The sequence below is a fragment of the Triturus cristatus genome, chromosome 10 (genome assembly GCF_964204655.1).
Source record: "Triturus cristatus chromosome 10, aTriCri1.1, whole genome shotgun sequence".
In the NCBI taxonomy this organism is placed as follows: Eukaryota; Metazoa; Chordata; class Amphibia; order Caudata; family Salamandridae; genus Triturus; species Triturus cristatus.
Window position 1 is genome coordinate 1,108,358,924 of NC_140593.1, and position 19,615 is coordinate 1,108,378,538.

Consider the following 19,615-nt stretch of genomic DNA (forward strand, 5'->3'; position numbering starts at 1 on the left):
GGGGTGCAACAGTAGGGTAAGTGTTGGATAGTATAGGGGTAAAAATTACTATTCTAACTCCAGGGGGTGCATCAGTAGGGTAAGTGTTGGATAGTATAGGGGTAAAAATTACTATTCTAACTCCAGGGGGTGCATCAGTAGGGTAAGTGTTGGATAGTATAGGGGTAAAAATTACTATTCTAACTCCAGGGGGTGCATCAGTAGGGTAAGTGTTGGATAGTATAGGGGTAAAAATTACTATTCTAACTCCAGGGGGTGCATCAGTAGGGTAAGTGTTGGATAGTGTAGGGGTAAAAATTACTATTCTAACTCCAGGGGGTGCAACAGTAGGGTAAGTGTTGGATAGTATAGGGGTAAAAATTACTATTCTAACTCCAGGGGGTGCATCAGTAGGGTAAGTGTTGGATAGTATAGTGTAATATTATGCGTTGTAATGGTATGCGTTGTAATGGTAGTATGCGTTGTAATGGAATGCGTTGTAAAGGTAGTTTTTAAAAATGCGTTGTAGTGTCATGCGTTGTAATGTCATGCGTTGTAATGGATTATGCGTTGTAAAAAATGCGTTGTAATGGTAGTGCGTTGTAAAAGTTGCGTTGTAAAGGTTGTTCCCCCCTTCATTCCTCTGTGGGGGTTAGCTTTGGCGGTGTGGGGATCTTCGGTGAGGGATATGATCAGCTGGCTGTCGTCGGCGTAGGAGATGATGTTGAGGTTGTGTTGTCGTGCGACGTGGGCGAGGGGGGCCATATTGAACAGCGTCGGGCTGAGGGAGGATCCCTGTGGGACGCCGCAGATGATCTCGGTGGTTTTGGAGCGGAAGGGTGGGAGGTGGACGCTCTGGGTTCTGCCGGAGAGGAAGGATGTGGTCCAGGCCAGGGCCTTCTCTTGGATACCGGCGTCATGGAGGCGTGCTGATAGGGTGCGGTGGCAGACCGTGTCAAAGGCTGCTGATAAGTCCAGGAGGATGAGGGTGGCTGTTTCTCCTTTGTCCATCAGGGTCCGGACGTCGTCAGTGGCGGCGATGAGGGCGGTCTCGGTGCTGTGGTTGCTGCAAAAACCGGATTGGGAAGGGTCCAGGATGTTGTTAACTTCGAGGTAGTGGGTCAGCTGTTTGTTGACAATCTTCTCGGTCACTTTTGCCGGGAAAGGGAGCAGGGAGATGGGCCGGAAGTTCTTGAGGTCCTTGGGGTCCGCCTTGGGCTTCTTCAGAAGGGCGTTGATCTCGGCATGCTTCTAGCTTTCTGGGAAGGTTGCTGTCTCGAAGGACCAGTTGATTGTTTTCCGGAGGTGGGGCGCGATGGTTGCGCTGGCTTTGTTGAAGACGTGGTGAGGGCAGGGGTCCGATGGGGATCCGGAGTGGATGGAGTTCATGGTTTTGATGGTGTCTTTGTCGCTGACGCTGGACCAGACGGTCAGGCGACTGGTGCGAGTGGTAGACGCAGGGGTGGTGGACTCGGTGGTGGGTGCGGGGGGGTCGGAGTTGAAGCTGTCGTGGATGTCGGTGATCTTGCGGTGGAAGAAGGTGGCCAGGGAGTCGCACAGGTCTTGAGATGGCGGGATGTCGTTGGTGTTGGAGCTGGGGTTGAAGAGTTCTTTCACGATGCTGAAGAGCTCTTTGGTGTTGTGTGCGTTGTTGTCTAGGCGGTCCTTGAAGGCGTCTTCTTGGCGGTCCTGATGAGTTGGTGGTGTCTGCGGGTGGCGCTCTTGAGGGCTGTGTGGTTGTCTGGTGTTCGGTCGTGGAGCCATTTCTTCTCCAGCTTCCGACAGATGTGCTTGGAGATCAAGAGGTCCTCGGTGAACCAGGCGGCTTTCTTGTTGGTGTGGTTGGTAGTAGAGGTCTTGAGAGGGGCGAGGGTGTTGGTGCAGTCGTTGATCCTCTGTGTGAGGTTGGTCGCAGCGGTGTCTGGGTCGGTGGGGTCGGTGGGTGGTCTCAGGGCGAGGGCGGTAGTCAGTTGGTCCTCGGTGACCTTGCCCCAGCAGCGGCGTGGTAGCTGTTGGATGCGGTGGTGTGTGGTGGGTTTTCTGAAGGTGAAGTGGACGCGTCTGTGGTCGGTCCCGTGTGGTTCGGTGGTGTGGTTGAAGGAGACGTGGGGGCTTGCGGAGAAGATGGGGTCGAGCGTGTGTCCAGCGGCGTGAGTAGGTGTCGTTACGAGCTGTTTGAGTCCGAGGTTGGCGAGGTTGTCGATCAGGGCGGTGGAGTTGGCGTCGTTGTTGTTCTCGAGGTGGAAGTTCAGGTCCCCGAGGAGGATGTAGTCTGTGGAAGCGAGGGCGTGGGTGCTGATGAGGTCGGCGATGGTGTCACTGAACTGTGGGCGGGGTCCGGGAGGTCTGTAGATGAGAGTTCCTCTGAGGGTGGTGTTGGGGTCGGTGTGGATCTGGAAGTGCATGTGCTCGGCGGTGGTGAGGGTGTCATCGGTGTTCGTTGAGATTTTGATGGAGTCTTTGTGGATGATGGCGATTCCTCCTCCCACTCCGTTGGTGCGGTCTCTGTGGGAGATCTTGTAGCCCTGTGGGATGGCTATGGCCATGTCTGGTGCTGAGGTGGCGTTCAGCCAGGTCTCAGTCAGGAAGGCGACGTCGGGGGCGGTGGAGTCTAGGAGGTCCCAGAGTTCGATGGCGTGCTTGCGAGCGGAGCGGGTGTTGAGGAGGATGCAGCAGAGGTGGTTGGATTCTCTGGCTGGTGGTGTGGAGGGTTGGATGCTGGTGAATCTGCAGTTCCGGCAGGTGAAAGGCCCCTGGGTGCGTTTCGGGGTGGCCCGGTAGCAGGGGTGGTCTCGTCTGGTGTTGAGTGCGTGGAGGGTGCTTGCATCGTAGTGCAGTCTGGCATTGCGGGGGGTGCGGGGTCCAGGGGTTCTGGTGCTGGGTGTGGTCCAGGCGCGGACGGGCGCAGACGGGCTTGCCTTAGGCTTCGCGGCCTCATATGAGGGCAGAGGGAGGGAGGAGCAGCTGGGAGGTGGGAGCGGGGCGGCCAATGGGAGTGAAGGGGGCGGGCCGCAGGGGCTCAGCGGCGGGGGAAAACCCGGGGAAAACCCAGGGAAAAAAACGGCGGGAAAAGACAGCGGGAGAGGGACAACAGAGCACAGGGGTACAGAAAGCAAAACACAGGGGCACAGAATAAAAAAACAAAGTGGCACAGAAAGCCAAGCGCAGGGGTACAGAATAAAAAAGGGAGCGAGCAGTCAGGCGGCAAAAGCGGCAACGGAGGTTCAACCCACAGGGGGCTGGGTGGTGGATGGGCGGAGCGACCTGCCTGGTGACAGGGTCAAAGGTCCCTGTCCCCCTTGTACTGCCCATTGTTACCCCACTGACTGTGTTGCTGACCATGGCAGGGTACAGCCACACACCTTCCCTGTGCAGCTTCTCATGGGCTTACTCTGCACCTTGGACTGGCCACTGGCCTTGTTGTTCCCTGCTGTTTGCCCCTTGCCTGTGCAGCTTCTCATGGACTTACTCTGCACCTTGGGCTGGCCACTGGCCTTGTTGTTCACTGATGTTTGCCCCTTGCCTGTGCAGCTTCTCATGGACTTACTCTGCACTTTTTTCTGGCTACTGGCCTTGTTGTTCCCTGCTGTTTGCCACTTGCCTGTGCAGGATCTCATGTAACTACTCTGCACTTTGTGCTGGCCACTGGCATTGCTCTTGTCTACTATTGGTGCCTATCTGTGCAATATGTGAATAAAGACAGTTTCTTCTGTTGTCTGTTTTGTCAGTGTCCTTACTGATGAAAGTGTTTTCTGTGTGGGTATGGTTTACTGTGACACATGCTCTGTATGCCACTTCAACATTGCCAATGGCTTGTCTCACTTTTTCTAGTTTTTACTGGGGTGACAGGGACTTCAGTTCCTCCTGACTCTGAAGCTTGTGGGTGCAATGATGGTGGTTTTAGATGAAATACTGTTATCAATATCATTCTTTGTTCATGTTATCTATATTGTACACATGTCAGGTTTGGAGGCACTGCCAGCACAGAGTGGGATTCTACCCACAGGATTGCAGGCAGCTGGCCAGGAAAATCATGTATGTGTGACCTTACTTTATGTGTTCCCAGCATTGTTGGTGTATGGTCATCTTGTGATGGGCAATCATCCTAGTCACATGGGTTACTTACAATGTGTGCACTTGGGTGGTCAAGTGTGCAGTGTGAAGGGGTGACTTTGTCGGGAGTGTTGATGTGTGTGTGCACTGCAATATCAACTACACACATGTGTCACCCAGGAGTTGTGTGCCTCTTGGTCTAATTGTTCAGCCCTGTGCTTGTGATTGTGTGCACATGTGGAAGATGTATGGTGTGTCCTTGCAGTTCTGGCTGACTCCTACTTGTTGTTGGTGGCAATTGTGAGTATGTAGAGTGTGTGACTGGCAAGTCAGTGCTGTGTTTTGTTGATTAGCCATGTGTCTTGATACTGGTTGTGGTCACTGTGCAGACCTGCTCAGCCACACTGACATTGTGGGTGTGTTTTCTCATGCATTGCTGTCACATGGGGCTTTATTGCCTCCAGTATGGCATGTGGTGTGTGGTGTCATACCATCCCCTATCTGTGCTTCAGATGCCTACCCATTGTGAGTCTGCACTCCATTTATTTGTTTATGGTACACTCCTGCAATGTCCACTACTGACGTACACAACAATTCACTTTTATGTCAGCTGCCCCCTTGGGTTGCCTGTGTGTGTGCCTCCCCATCACTTCATTTGTAACACTGTGCTTTGTGGTGCAGATCTGTGCACAGGAGCAATGTGCCACTCAGGACATTTTCCCAATTGGTTATCTGTGATTTTCTTGTACTGTTTTGCAGTCATGGTTGCTCATATGCAGTTCAACTGTTTGTGCTGCACAGTCCTCTGGTCATGTTGTTTTCACTTTGGGTCCCAGACTTGTCCATCTGTGGGTGTTGGGTTAGCTGTATGTGTGTTTGCTGAGGTACTGCTTAACTTCCTAAGGGGCATATCAACAACAACCGGCGATAATTATCGCTAAGCGCACTTAGCGCTAGGATAATTATCGCCGGCTAGCGTTGATTTTTATCGCTGAGATAGCGTGCTATTAGCAACGCTTATCTCAATAGCGATAAAAATACCCACGCTAAGTGTCTAACGTGAGATTATCGCTGGAAACCCAGCGATAATCTCACGTTAGCTTGTTGATAGGGACAGACAAACTTAGCCATGATATCCTCCTTCCATAGGATATCATGGCTAAGTCAGAAAAATACCAGGCGTAAAAAAGCAGCGTTAACCGCGGTTAGTGCTGCTTTTTTTGTCTCTAACAGGGTTAGCGATATTCTTGATAATAGGAGAAATGTCGCTTAGCGACATTTCTCCTATTATTTTACTCTGGAACGCCCCCTTTGCATCTCATTAGAGATGCAAGGGGAAGCGTAGAGTAAAAGGGTGCTAACATGCAAATTTGCATGTCAGCACCCTGTTGTTGATAGGGTGCTAGTTTTATCTCTGCTTTTTTGGCTTTTAAAGCCAAAAAAGCAGAGATGAAGCCCTCGTTGATATGCCCCTTTGTGTGGTGTTGTTGTGTGCTATTTTGATTGTTGTTGTGGGTGTTCATGGTGTGTCACTCATATCTGTGTGGAACTGGTATGTTTGGTATGCACACACTGCTTGGTGTGCATGCAGTGCTGTGAGTGTATGTTGCCTTGTCCTTGCCTTGTGTGCATCCCCTGATGTCCTGCTGTGTTTGCAATGTGATGTATTGGCATGTGCATCTGTTGTGTGTTTGATGTGGCTGTGTGCAGTGTTTGGGCTGTGTTGTCTCTTGCAGATGTGTGTGGTGTACTATTTGCATGACACTGTGTGTGTTTTGTTGGTGTGGTGTGTTTCATTCAGATGTGTGTTTCCAGTGTGGTGTGCCTTACTTGTGTGTCTGTCACATGAACTTAGGTCTGTTCTAGTTCCTGTGCTTGTTTTAGGTGCGTCCTTAGTGTTCTCCTCTCATATTTGAGCTGTCTCTTGTCATTCTTGTGCATGTGGTACACTGTAACACCATGTTGACTTAATGGGTGGTCTGTGTGTCATTGTGGGCCCATTTCTCCCAGTTTGTGTCCATGATTGTTTTGTGATGATGCACTTCTTGCCCTGACTGATGAGGTTGTGTACTCCTGTTCTGTCTGTGCTCCCATTGCCGTTCCACAGTTTTGCTGCACAGGTCATGTCTGGTCTTGTTGTAGTTCTGTGTCTGTTTTTATTGGGTTATGTGTTTGGCTGTTGTTTTTGTGCAAACATTGGTTCAGACATCCTTGTGTGTGTGTGATGTTTGTGGATACCCCCCAGGGAGTGTGATTGTTTGTCAGTGTATTGACTGGGCATTATTGGCACCCTTCTGTGTGTTTGACACTGGTGTTGTGTGATGCAGGTGTGATGGTTGGGGGTGGGGTATGTGTGAAGGTTCCTACTTGTGTTTGACAGTCATGGAGTGCTGCAATGGGCCCTGTGTATTGTGCTGCTGACATACTCCTGTCAAGTAGTTGGATACAGATGTGTGGCTGTCCACTGTTTGACTTCATACCCTTCCGTTCATCTCTGTGCATATACATGGGTTGCCTTGCTGTCTCCCTGAGTTGTTGCACTGAGGTGACTGTGGTTTGACTTCACTCACTGTGCCAGCCATGTGTGATTTGATGGGCTGAGGGTGTTGTTATATGTTCCTTCTCTTGCATGTGATGTACACATGCTTGGTGGTTATCTCCTTGGCCTTCCATTTGTGTGCACCTCACTTTAGGTTTCCTATTTGTTGTACTCCATTGTTGCTGGCATGTGGTTTGTGTATGTGGCTGTGTGTCAGTGTGGGGTATGTCTGTGTGACTTGGCAGGCTGTGTGTCCAATTGAGTGATTGTTCATTATCTGTGTGTGTGTTCATTTTGTACTTGGACTTAGTTTTCTTGCCATGAGTGTGGTGTTGTTGTGGTGTGTGGGTTGCCCGGGCCCTGTGCGTCTGTGCTGTGTGTTCCTCTGCAGCCACACCTGCTGAGGCTGTCTCCCTAGTTGTTTGGTTTGTGGTGCAGGGTGTGGGTTCACCGGGATGGCTATTGTGCATGGGGGAGCACAGGAGGGGCACATTGCATGTCCTTTCATGGGGGGTCCCTAGTGTGTGGAGGGTGGAGGTGTGGCCCTGTGATCTGTGTGGACTGCCCATGCCTGGTGCTGGCCCTGCCTTCTGCATTGTGCGCATGTTTTGCCTTGTCTTCACCGCTGCGGGGACGTGACCGGGACATTACTTCAAGATCGCGGTAGATGGGTGGCCTGGATGCGGATGGGTGATTTGGTGACAGGTAGGACATGTGTGGGTACACTTGTGGATGTGTTCCTGTCCCCACCAGGGTGTCTGGTGTGGACAGGAACCCTATATCTGCACATGGGTAATGTGTTGTGGTTGTGTGCGGAGTTGTGTGTTTGCGTACCTTTGGCGTCATCCGTGACGGTGCATGAGTTGCTGGTTGTGTATCAGGTACAGCACCGGGAAGACGTGTAGAGCTGGGTCTCTTGCTGTCGGGACTGGGTGGAAGGGACCGGGCCTCTGATTTCGTGCTTCGCTGTCGAGCTTCCGCCATCTCTGGTTGGGCGGTTTCTCCGCTGCGGTGCGACTGGCTGTTTGGGGCATCCTGATTTGTACAGCGGACGGGACGTCATTCCGCATGGCGGTGAGTCTCCATTGGCTTTGATGGCGGTTCGCGTCGCACCGCGGCGGATGGGAAATGGGCTATGTTTGGCCATACTAATATGGCGGGCGTGAGGATTGCTGCTGGCGTGCGGAAAAAAACATTTTCCGCCAGCACCGCGGTGGTGCCTCCGCCCACCATCCTAATGGGCCCCAAAGTACCAGTTAAAGTAACGACCTTTAAACATTAAAATATTTTTCAAAAGTATACTTAGCAATAGCCAAAAAACTTTTAATATAATAAATCTGTTTAATACAATGAAATTGAACTTAGTAATTTCGTTTTAAATAAAAAATGTAACACTTTGCAATTTAAAAATCCATCATTCTAAACATTGTGTTTTAATTACAATACATTTTTATTTTAATTTTTCATAAGACTTATTGTTATTTTTAAATTAGATTTCCAGAATTTGAAAAATATCTATAATTTAAAATATATTTCTAAATTAAATAGATATTTTAAAAATGTTCTCTTAACTGATGACTAATTCTGTTTGTTTCACCGTATTTTAATTCCACACCGTATTCTTTAGCAGCCTTCCACCTCTCTCTGTTCTGCCGCAGCTTGGTGCCATTTGATGTGGATGGAGTTGATTCTTGTCCAGAGCCACTAGACCGCAGCCATCTTTGCCAGATCAGCGGTCTAGGTGCAGGGCGCCCATTGGAAAGCCGCATAAAAGCAGCTGCAGGGTGCGGACTCGCAACGCTGCTCAGGCAAGCGACATTTTGTACTTCAGAATCTTTTGAATCTTTTTCTTTTCCTGATTGCCAATTCTGTTTTGCTGCGCAGGATTTTAATTCCACACCACATTTTTGAGAAGCCTTCCACTGCTCTCTGTTCCCTGAGGCTTCGTGCCTTTTGTTGCGAAGCAAGTTGGTTCTTGTCCAGTACACACTTCCGGTGAGCCACTGGACCACATCCATCTTGGGCAGGTCAGAAGTCTAAGTGCAGGACTCCAATTAGAAAGCCACATAAAGCAGCAACAGGGCACGGACGCGCGCAGCAGGCACACCTAAGGCAAACCTGGATGACGCCAGACACTAGAACTCCTGCCAATCTCTCTCCTTACACCTTGGCAACATGCCCAACAACACAGTGAGGAAGTATTCCTCTACCGAACTTAAACAAAATCAGTTGACCAGTATTAAGGCAAATTGTCCTCCGCTATGCTGTAGTCAACAATTCCTGTCCCTTGAGGGCCCAGCCATCTGCAAGAAGTGCAAACTCTCCTTCTCAGCCACCTCTAGAACATAAGGAAATGGGAAACCGATGCCATTATCATATTTGCCCTCCAGCCCTCTTGGAGTAACTCCTATCACTATCACTGATTCCAACTTCCCTACCAACAGTAGCAACTCAAAGATTAGAGGATAGATGACCAATACTGTACTATTAGGTCTATGGCCAAGCATGCAATAGAAATATGGGATCTCTTCTCATCGCTCAATCCTAAACTATGTTTCTTTAACAAAAGCTGGCTTTGGAATTCAATTGTTCCCTATATCTTACAAGCCATATCAAAACATTATTCACAGGTCAAATCAAACAGGACAGAACACCCAAGGGGTGGCGTTGCTATTGCCTTCCACGTCTCTTTAAAAGTCGAGTTATATGACTCTGTATGCTCAGGCTGGTTAGAGATATGTATCTTTAAAATAATAATCCCTGCTACAGAAGTATGAAGGGGAGCTCTGATCCGTAGCCCTCCCAGCTCCAGGAAAGATTTTAGCCAGGCACTAATTGACTACATTGCGCCTCATGTTCTCGCCTCTGATGAAGACCCAGGAATGACCCAACTTTTAGCAGATGTGGAAGCACTAGGGCTTTAGCAAATAGTGTCTGGCCCTATGATTAGGGCAGGACACACAGTGGATCTTATTTTTACAAATCTTGAGGAAGTAACATGTGAACCTCCACTTCCTATTATGAGGTCGGATCACTATCTGATTAACTTTCCCATCCCACGTAAGATTGACCCAGTGAAACTTAGGAAATAGGTCACTACACCTTTGCGTCCTTGGAAAACAGTAACTCCAGCCACCTTTAATAAGGGCAATAAGGTTTCCTCATTTGCATCCTACACAGATGTGGCTAAGGCTCTGTCCACTTACCATGGCTACCTAATAACTACACTTGATCAAATAGCTCCTCTCAGAAAATCGAAGGGCCTGATTACGATTTTGGTGGAATATTCCCATCTTCACTTTTTCATCAGTCTTCCCACCCGCTGCCTTGGCGGTATGACCGCCCGATTATGATCTTGGTGGGACCTCCGCGACAAGACCGCGGCAGTTCTGATGCCACCGCCAAGACTCCTGCTCCTGCTTCGATGGCAGGTGACCCAGAGGCGGGTCTTGGAGGCAGTCCCAAAAAGCTTTCCGCTGTCCAGATTGCGATCTGCCTTTCCATTCAGCTTTTCCTGGCGGGGACAAAGCCATGAGCAACTCAGCGGAAAGGTAGGAAAGGAGGTGCAAGCGTACCTTTTTAGGAGTCCCAATTTGGAATCCATGTCGGATGTCAATGTGCAGGTCCTTCCTGTGCTGCTGCCCAATACCATGACACTCAGCAACCCCGTTGTCGCCAGAATCGAAGGTCGGCTTAATTGTCACATTCTCCTGTGTGGTGTATAGTAACAGTTACTTTTGGCTCACAATATTTTGCTTGCAACAAAACAGACAGTACACTTAACCTACATATACATTACGACACATACACAACATATATATGTATTTTCTGATATAAACACATAGTATTTACCTCTTTTTACAGCAGCAATACGTCACTCCATCAGAACACCACAATTAAGAGGCTGCCAGCCCAACTGGAACATCCAAATTGGCTGGGTGGTATATACTCAGCTCGACGGCAGGCGGAAAGGCTTTCAGCTTGACAGTGTTCTCAGTCCCTCCACCACAGTGGGATGGTGATAAGACCACCAAACTCTTAATCAGGCATCTAGAATTCGAGCTCTATGGTATATTGACAACCCACGTCAGGAAAAAACAACCTACAAATGTCTTGAACACAGATGACACCTTCCAAAATTATAATCCTCTGAGGACAAAGTAGAATATCGGACTAGCCTAGGTAATTAGCATGATATGACCAAGGTGGCACGGAAGATCCCCAATGCAGTCAATTCTACAAAAGAGTTATATAAAGCATCAAATAGCTTTATGAAACCATGTGCATGCAACTACACTATTGTGGCTTCTCAAGCTCTCTGCAATGACTTATCTGACTTCTTTGAAGCTAAGAACTTTTTAGCCAGTCCAGAACAACTTGAAAGGGACCCTGAGTTTAGCTATCCCCATCCAGATGTCACAGCTAGCTTGAGTGGTTTTGAATACTGGTCTGTGGATCAGGTGCAGATTATGCTCACCCACACCAAATCTGGCTCTCCGCAGGACCTGTGTCCTCCTTGGTCAATGGCTAGTCGAGCAAACTGTCTGGCACCAGCAGCCAAGGAAATGTTCAGTCTCTCATTGGCCACAGCCAAAGTGCCAAAGGAGTGGAAGTATGCCTGAGTATCTACACTTCTTAAAAAACCCTCAGCAAACCCAGATGTCCTCTCCAACTACCGACCACCTTTGCTGTTGCCTCTACTTGCAAAAGCTCTAGAAGGATATATCAACAAACAGCTTATATCCTTTCTTGAAGACCATAAAATCTTAGACCCCTCTCAATCGGGATTTGAAGAGCTACACAGTACTGAGTCTGCACTGTGGGCTATCACCAATAACATAAGTCTCTCTTTAGATGCAGGAACGCTGGTTATGTTAGTATTACTGGATTTATCCGCTGCCTTTGACACGGTCTCCCATTCCATCCTAATCTGCAGACTACATGAGGCTGGTCTCCTTGGCAGGGCACTTCATTGGCTCAGGGACATATTTGTGAGTTGCATGAGGGAAATCGCTAGCTGGATAAATAACAACTGTCATGTTATTTATCAAACTCAATAAAATACGGGTGGTGGACTGGAGGCCCCCATAAATTGGTCCAGTCCCTGCACCCAAGCAGGTGGTGAAAAATCTTGGAGTTAAAATAGACCAATCACTGGCCAAGAAAGATCAAGTTAATCTCACATGCAGCACCTGTTTTGTCACATTGAGTCTCCTAAACAAATATTTCCTTTGGCCCCCTGATACATTTAAGAAAAACCCTTGTTCAACCTCTCATAACCAGCTGCCGGGACTATGTTAATGCTTTACCGTAGCAGTAAATGACACCCTGTTGAACAAGCTGAAAGTAGTACTGAACACAGCCGCCCAGATGATCTGCAATCTTCTGGCACGGTTGTCTTCTATTCCTAGCTCAAGAAAACTTAATTGGTTGCCTGTTAGAAAGCGGGCCATTTTTATAATCTGCTATCTCCCATATAAGGACCTTCACAAGGCCCACCCAGCCTATCCTCAAATAAAGTGCTTCTGCTGACCCCACGCACCTGTACCTCAAGATTTGGGGCAGGTTCTTTTCTTTTACGGACCTATGCTACTGGAATAAACTCCCTCTTTATCTTCGTAAATGCCCAGATTATACAAGAAGCTGCTAAAAACCTGGCTGTTTTAGAATGTCTTTGCCTGCCATAATCAGCACAGCTCCGAGATACTCCACCGGGAGTGAGTCGTGCGCTACACCAAGATACCGAAATAAATAAATACACGTTATATTTAATAAAAAACTAAACTAACATTTTAAAAAACTTGATAAAAAGAATTAGGGGCTAATTACGAGTAAATACTTGCTGTGGTGATTCGACCACCGCCACTACTGCGGGTCCGCCCGTCCACCGTATTTCGAGTGTGTCGATCGGACCACCAGGGGACTGCCTCCTCCGCCAGGATCCAGGATCCCATGACAGTGGCTGTGTGGAAATGCCCAGGATTATGCTGGGGGTGACATGCTGGCACCGCCAAGCATATTCAGAGTTGCATTTCCACTGCCCATTTCATGGCGGTAAGCCTGGCATGAAAAGGGTGGCAGACATGCAAGAAAGGGGGACCTAACAGGGTGCCCTTCCGCTTCTGGGCCAGGGGGTGCATGTCGGGGTGCACATGTTGTGCTTCCTGGAATTGTATCCCCATTCCTGCATGGTGTGGCATGTACAACATGGTACATGCCACACCATTTAGGAACTTGCTGTAGGCGCTGTCACAGCAGCAGTGTACTGTTAAGGCTCTCCAATAAGTCTTACACAGCCAACGCCGTAAGACCGCCGCAGCAGCGCCCACCTGCCCTGGATTCAACTCTGAATCTGGCAAGCCAGTGCACTACAGGTTTGGCGATCCTCCTGGCAGCACAGCTGTGGCAGTGCTGCCGGAGGACTGCCAAACTCATAATCAGGCCCTAAATATTTATAAAATATTTGACAATATTTTTTTAAACTTAAATACGTTTTAAAATGAAAGTAGGCTAATTGAACGTACTATCTCAAAATTCTACAAACACTGCAAAATCTAATAGATGCCTATTTTTTTTAAATCATATACATTATATTACCGTAACCCCCACAAACAGTAATTAAATTACAAAAATACAGCAGGTGAAATACAATATTCTAACACCAGTATCACAAACAATGGGAAAGGGCGTGTGTTTTTTTGGGGAGGTTGTCAGATTTACTTTTTTAACTTCAGGCCCACAAATATTGGAATAGTAGATATATTTGCAGGTGTCAGATTTACTATTCTCACTTCAATTCCACACATATTTGCAAAAATGCATATATTTGAAGGGGACACTTTTATTATTCAAACTTTAGTTCCACAAACATTGGGGAAAGTGTGAGTGGAGATGGGATTTACTTATATAACTTCATTTCCACAAGAAGTTCGCTAGAGACCTATACATTCATTGCCCTCATTCAATACAAACTAATTTCGATAAATGAAGAGTATTGAATAAATAAATAAAGCATTTTTAGAACAATTATTTCATTTTTAATTTTAGCAACCATGCAATATCAATACAAAATGAACTACATTTAAATTGAAATTATACTAAACATTTTAAGGAAGACATTTTTAGGATATCTCTATTGGAGTTAAATTAAGTTTAATACAGAAATTATACATATTAAAAAGTAAATTACTATTCCTTAAACTAAAAAAACTAAAACAATAAACAATATTGTATAAACAGCATACCAAATGGCTATTTTATTATCAAATTCATATTCGTTTTTACATAAAATAATACTCATATCAGAACAATCCACATAATTAACCAAATATTTATCTAGATTATCCTTCTAAAAATTATTAGCAACCCACTGAAAATATCCTAAAACTTACACAAGTCATTTATATAGTTTAAAAAAATAGCAAATAAATATTTTACTAAAGTATTTTGTAAATTATTTAATTTATTTTATAAAATTTGAAAAAATATTGTTAATGTATCTTAAAATAAAATAAATTGCCTAATCCCAAACAAGTACCACAATCCGAACAGTATCATAAAATATTACATTATAATATGATTAGAATATTAATTAATACAACTATAAAACTACTGATATAAATAAAAAACTACTGATATAAATAAAAAATAATACTTATTCATTAATAAATATATGAAGTAAAGCACTATGCAGCTAGTCCTGCAGTATGCCCACAACCCAAAAAAATCATAACTACAGCATGGTACCATTATTTCATATTCATTATTTAACATACATTATTATATTTAAAATTACAACACAATACACAAAACATACTACATTAAAACTATGTTTTATACAATGTTATTTACAATATGTTATATTTTTTAATATTAGAAACAAATATTTTTTAAACATATTATAATGTCCCTCAACAGTTTGGCACACAATATTTTGACCATGAAATTATGTTCAAATGATATTTTCGAGTCCATATTTATGTACCAAATTCTACCTGCTATAGAAATATTTTACTTGCCAGCCTGGGTGCATGGAAAAAATGTACAGCACAATGTCAGATAAACAGAAATACATTTATATATTGATAGAAATGTTTGCTTCATTTTGGAGAGTTTGTACATGTAGGATGCTTGAGTATGTTCTGTCGTGCCTAAGAGCGTGCTGTATATATTCTAAGCTAGTCGTTTAATTTAAAAGTAAATAACAAGACATTTTTTATTTATTTTTAATCCGAACAAGTTTGTACGTCTTTGAGCTCGTGCCTTGTGCATGATGTGAATTCCAACGTGTTCTCTTTTGCGAGAGACACGCATACTATAGGTTAATCATTCTATTCTTGGTACCCATAAACATCGATTCACCAAAATGAAAGGGTAGCGGAAGTGACATCATGCACGCTTGGCACCTAATGTTATGACAGTGCTGGCCTGCCTTATGAACCAACCTTAGTCTTTCAATCTTCTTTTATTTTCTGCTTTGAGGCTAGGAGACATGCAAAAATCAGAAGCTACAGAAAGAAGGTCCTGCTACTACCATTATGATTTCTGAGACCAGAGGTAGCAATGGCAGAGCCTTTCAAATTGGATTAGCATCCACTCATTGACATTCAAGCACATGGCCTTATTACTAATGATTTTTCCTTCCTAGAAAGGCGGGCCTACTTCCAGGCAGCACTGCTTCAATAATTACATGTTTTCTCCGTCATTCAATGTATAACCTCTGCTGAGCATCATTAATCTAAATGAGACTAGGAACTAAAATATTCATTTTATCTGACAGCTATTTCAAAGTATAAATCGGTCTTATATGGGTATAAGGACCTTATACTTTCTGTTGTGAACACTGTGTCACATTAAAGAATGTAATACACTTTTTACACTACAAGCCAAAAGGTTATAATTAGTGAACAAGTGCACATCACATGCCAGATGTCCCGTTCTACATATTACAAGTGCATTACAGTCTGTGGCACTTATAATAGGATGGACAGGATATCTAATACTTTTTGACTGATGGCCTGATTGCGACATTGGCGGTGTGGCAATGAGCCGCCATGCCTGCACCCCGCTGCCACACCACCAAAGTCGACCACCGACTGCCAGATTAGGAGTTATCTCCTGGCCTAGCGGGTGGTCCTTTGGCTGTCCCGTAGCAGTGCAGTTCTAAGGCTCATATGTGAGCCTTAGAAAAGCACCACCAAGGGACCGATAAAGTCCATTCCTGCACGGCATAGACTGTAAAGGTTATGGCGTGCAGGAACCGGGTGCATCCACAAAGAAGGGGAATCCATGTATACATGCATACATGCCCCCCTGCATGCATACCCAGGCCCTAAGGCAACAGCTCAGGGGATACAAATGGGCAGTCCAGGCACCACTGTGGGAGGGATGGGTTTTGGAGAGGGACTTTGCCTCAGACTTGGCTGTCAGTTGAACTGGGAGGTGGCTGATTGTTGGGGCCAGTTGGAGGACTGGACCTGGGAGAAAGAGGACCAGCTGAGGTAGAGGCATCAGTGGCTGTCGGAGCCAGAGGGCTGCTTGGACCGGGTGGCGTGGTGGCACGGGGAGGCGGAGACATGCTGCCGGGAGACACAGTGTGTGAGGGTGAATGTGGAGGGCTGCCTCTCCACTTCTTAGGGATTCGATAGGTAAGAATCGTCTTGGTAGGAGTGGGAAGTGGGGCAGGCACAACAGCTTCACTCTCCACCAAAGGTGCATCAGGTGCAGGTGGCTCTCCCTGTGGGGATTTGCTGGATCTGGTGGTACGCTTGGGCTGGCCTTGCCTTTTCCCCTCCATCCCCTGTTAACCAGGTGAACACCCCACATTGCTCTCCTGTCCCAGCTTCACAGGGTGTGGGTGGGAGTTGAGGTTGTGGGTGAATCTGCCTTAGAGAGCTGTTTTTGCAGACTCTTTGCAGGCACCAGCTTCACAGCAGGCAGGGCAACTGTTTGTTTGCCTTTGGGAGCAGGTGTGGGGACGGGAGTGTCCTTGGATGAGGGTGATTTGGACACATGTGAGCCTGAGGCCTGCTTCTTGGCCTGATGGCCCTGAGTGTCACCTGAAGGGCTTTTGCCTTTGTGCTCCTGTGTGCCTGTTTTTTGTTTTGGGGTGGTGTTTGCGCCCTGGGCCGCTTGGAGTGCTGCTGTTGCGTGCTGAATGTTGAGTACTTTGAGCCTAAGGGCTGTGGTGTGTGGTCACTCTTGTCAGATGTTGCCACTGGCAGGGTGGTCGCTAAAGGGACTGGAGCTGGACTCTGAGCCTGTGACAGCTGAATGGCTGCCGTCACTGTAGAGGACAAAGACTGGACAGTTCTGTGTAGCCCACCCACGTCAGAATGAATGCCCTCCATGAAGGCAACTACCTGTGCCAACTTCTTGTCATGATCCTGGAAGGCATTCAGGAGAGTAGTCTGACCCACACACAGCTGGTGCAAAAGGTCCACCGCCTCAACACTGAGGGCAGCAGGGGAGACAGGGGCAGCGGGGCCTGGGGGGAAGGACACTCTAAACTTCTTAGTGCTGCGGGCAGGCACAGCACTAGTGGGAGCCGGGAGGGTGGTCACTGGACGATGTGTGGTGGAAGAAGAGGCAGATTTCCCACTCCCTGTGCCCGCCAACATAGAGGAGTCACCGCTGGAGTCAGATGATGTTGAGGTTGGTGTTTCTGGGCGTGGTTCTTTAAGGGCACTCCTGTCACCCTCCAAGGCGGTGGTCACATCAGTGTCAGTGAGCTCATGTGTAGCAGTCATGCCAGATGTCTCACCACTGGTGTCCGTCCCTTGGCCTTCTGTGCCCTCGGTACATGCTGCGATAGACAGAGACGTAGGTTCAGTATAGTGCCATACTCTCAGACATCATATGCAAGCAAAGCACAAAACTAGAATATGATACCCCAATGTTGCACACCACCCTGTGCAGTCTGCATGTGCAACCTTAATGCAAAAGTCAGAGGATGCATGGAAACATGCATAGTTGGCATTAATGACCCATGTGAAGTTCACACAGCCAAATAGCTTGCCCGTGCCTCCTTGTAACCTGACATACTGATTTCTGAAAGCATACCTACATGCCTGTAGGTGAGATATAACATCATATGTTCCAACATATCACAGCAATTTAGCTGAAACAGAAATTGCGTTCTTCAAGTTCACCAGAATCCTTAAACTGAAATATTTCTTCAGTACATTTGATAATTCTAGTTCTCTGCAAGAAGAAGCGAAATTCAAAGAATTTAAACCAAAAAGTTGTTTTTGTTCCCCTATTCACACAAATCCATTGATACCTTCGAACGTCTAGTAAAAGCAGAGATTTCAAAGATTAACTTTCGCAAACATCATCAAATGAATTTCACTAACAAAGAATGGAGTACTTTGAGACAACTATCCTTGAATCAGCAGTTAACCTTTCAGAAAGCAGATAAAGGTGGCGCTTTATTTGTGCTAGACACAAAATTCTATGAACAAAGTGTAATGGAACACCTCATGGATAGTGACACATACACTAAGTTGGATCAAGACCCCACGATGGAATATCAGAAAGTGTTAAACCAAATCATAGTGAATGCAGTTGAAATGGGTTGGATTAACAATAACACCAAGAAATTCTTATTGATTAAGTACCCAAGAAGACCTAAATTGTATATGCTCCCAGAAGTACACAAAAATCTTGAAAAACCACCTTTTCGTCCAATAGTTTCGGCTTGTGGATCCTTGTCAGAACCAATAAGGAAGTATTTAGATTACTTCCTACAACCGATAGTACAACAACAAGAATCTTATATCAAAGACACATCATCTCTTCTGAATTTTCTACAGAAATTAGAAGTACTTGATATAGACAAGTGGTATCTATGTACAGTAGACGTCACTGCCCTTTACACTTCTATTCCTCATGCTGAGGGGATAGACATCATAGAATGGGCCCTGCTCAAACATGACAATATTAGAGCTGAGAAAGTTTTTTTAGTGGAACTTTTACAATTCGCTTTATACCACAGCTACTTTGAATGGAAGAATGAATTTTATGCCCAGAACAACGGAACTTCCATGGGTTTTGCAGGAGCTCCTTCGTATGCTAATATCTATATGGCTAAACTAGAGACTGAAAACATTTTGAATGAATCTGAATGGACTTAACACTTAGTTTTGTATAAACGCTACATTGACGCTATACTAATTATATGGAAAGGTGATCTCCATCAATTAGAAAAGAATATCATTACTTTGAACTCCATACATGATCGCATTAAGTTCACTTATCAAATTGACAAGTCGCACATCAATTTTCTTGATGTATTCATCCAAATTAATCAAGGCAAAATCAAGACAAGCGTTTTCACAAAACCTACTGACAGGAATAATATTTTGCATTACGCTAGCTTCCATCACAATACTCTTAAAGATCATTTACCTTATTCTCAATTCATCAGGTTAAAAAGAATAACATCTGATCCAGAAGAAACAACGCAAGTGGTGCACAGATTCACTGATACATTTCTTCAAAGAGGATACCCTGTGAACATTCTAGACAAAGCAAAACAGAGGATGTTGACTGTTAACCAAGAACAATTACTATGTTCCGCAGCCGCCAAACAATATGACCTTTTAGTCTGTGTGTTGAAACACTCCACTACAACCAACGCAATTAAATCCATCATAATGAAGCATTGGGATATCATTCTTACAGAACTTGATTTAAGTACTCTATTTCCCAATAAACCTACTTTTGAATTACAATGGTCTAAGAACCTCAAGGAACTATTAACCACAACGAGCTTGGCTAACACTAAATTATATAAAGGCATGAAGAGATGTATGAATTGTGTACACTGCAATAATGTCATTGTAGGTCAGAATTTCATTCATCCAACCAAAAGGTCATAAAATCAACCTAAAACATTCCAGCACTTGTGACACATCCAATGTGATTTATGCTTTGAAATGCCCTTGCGGCAAAATATATGTTAGAAGGACAGAAATAAAAATTTAATTATGCATAAGTGAACACAAAAGTAACATTCGCAATAAAAATGAAAAATCAACTGTT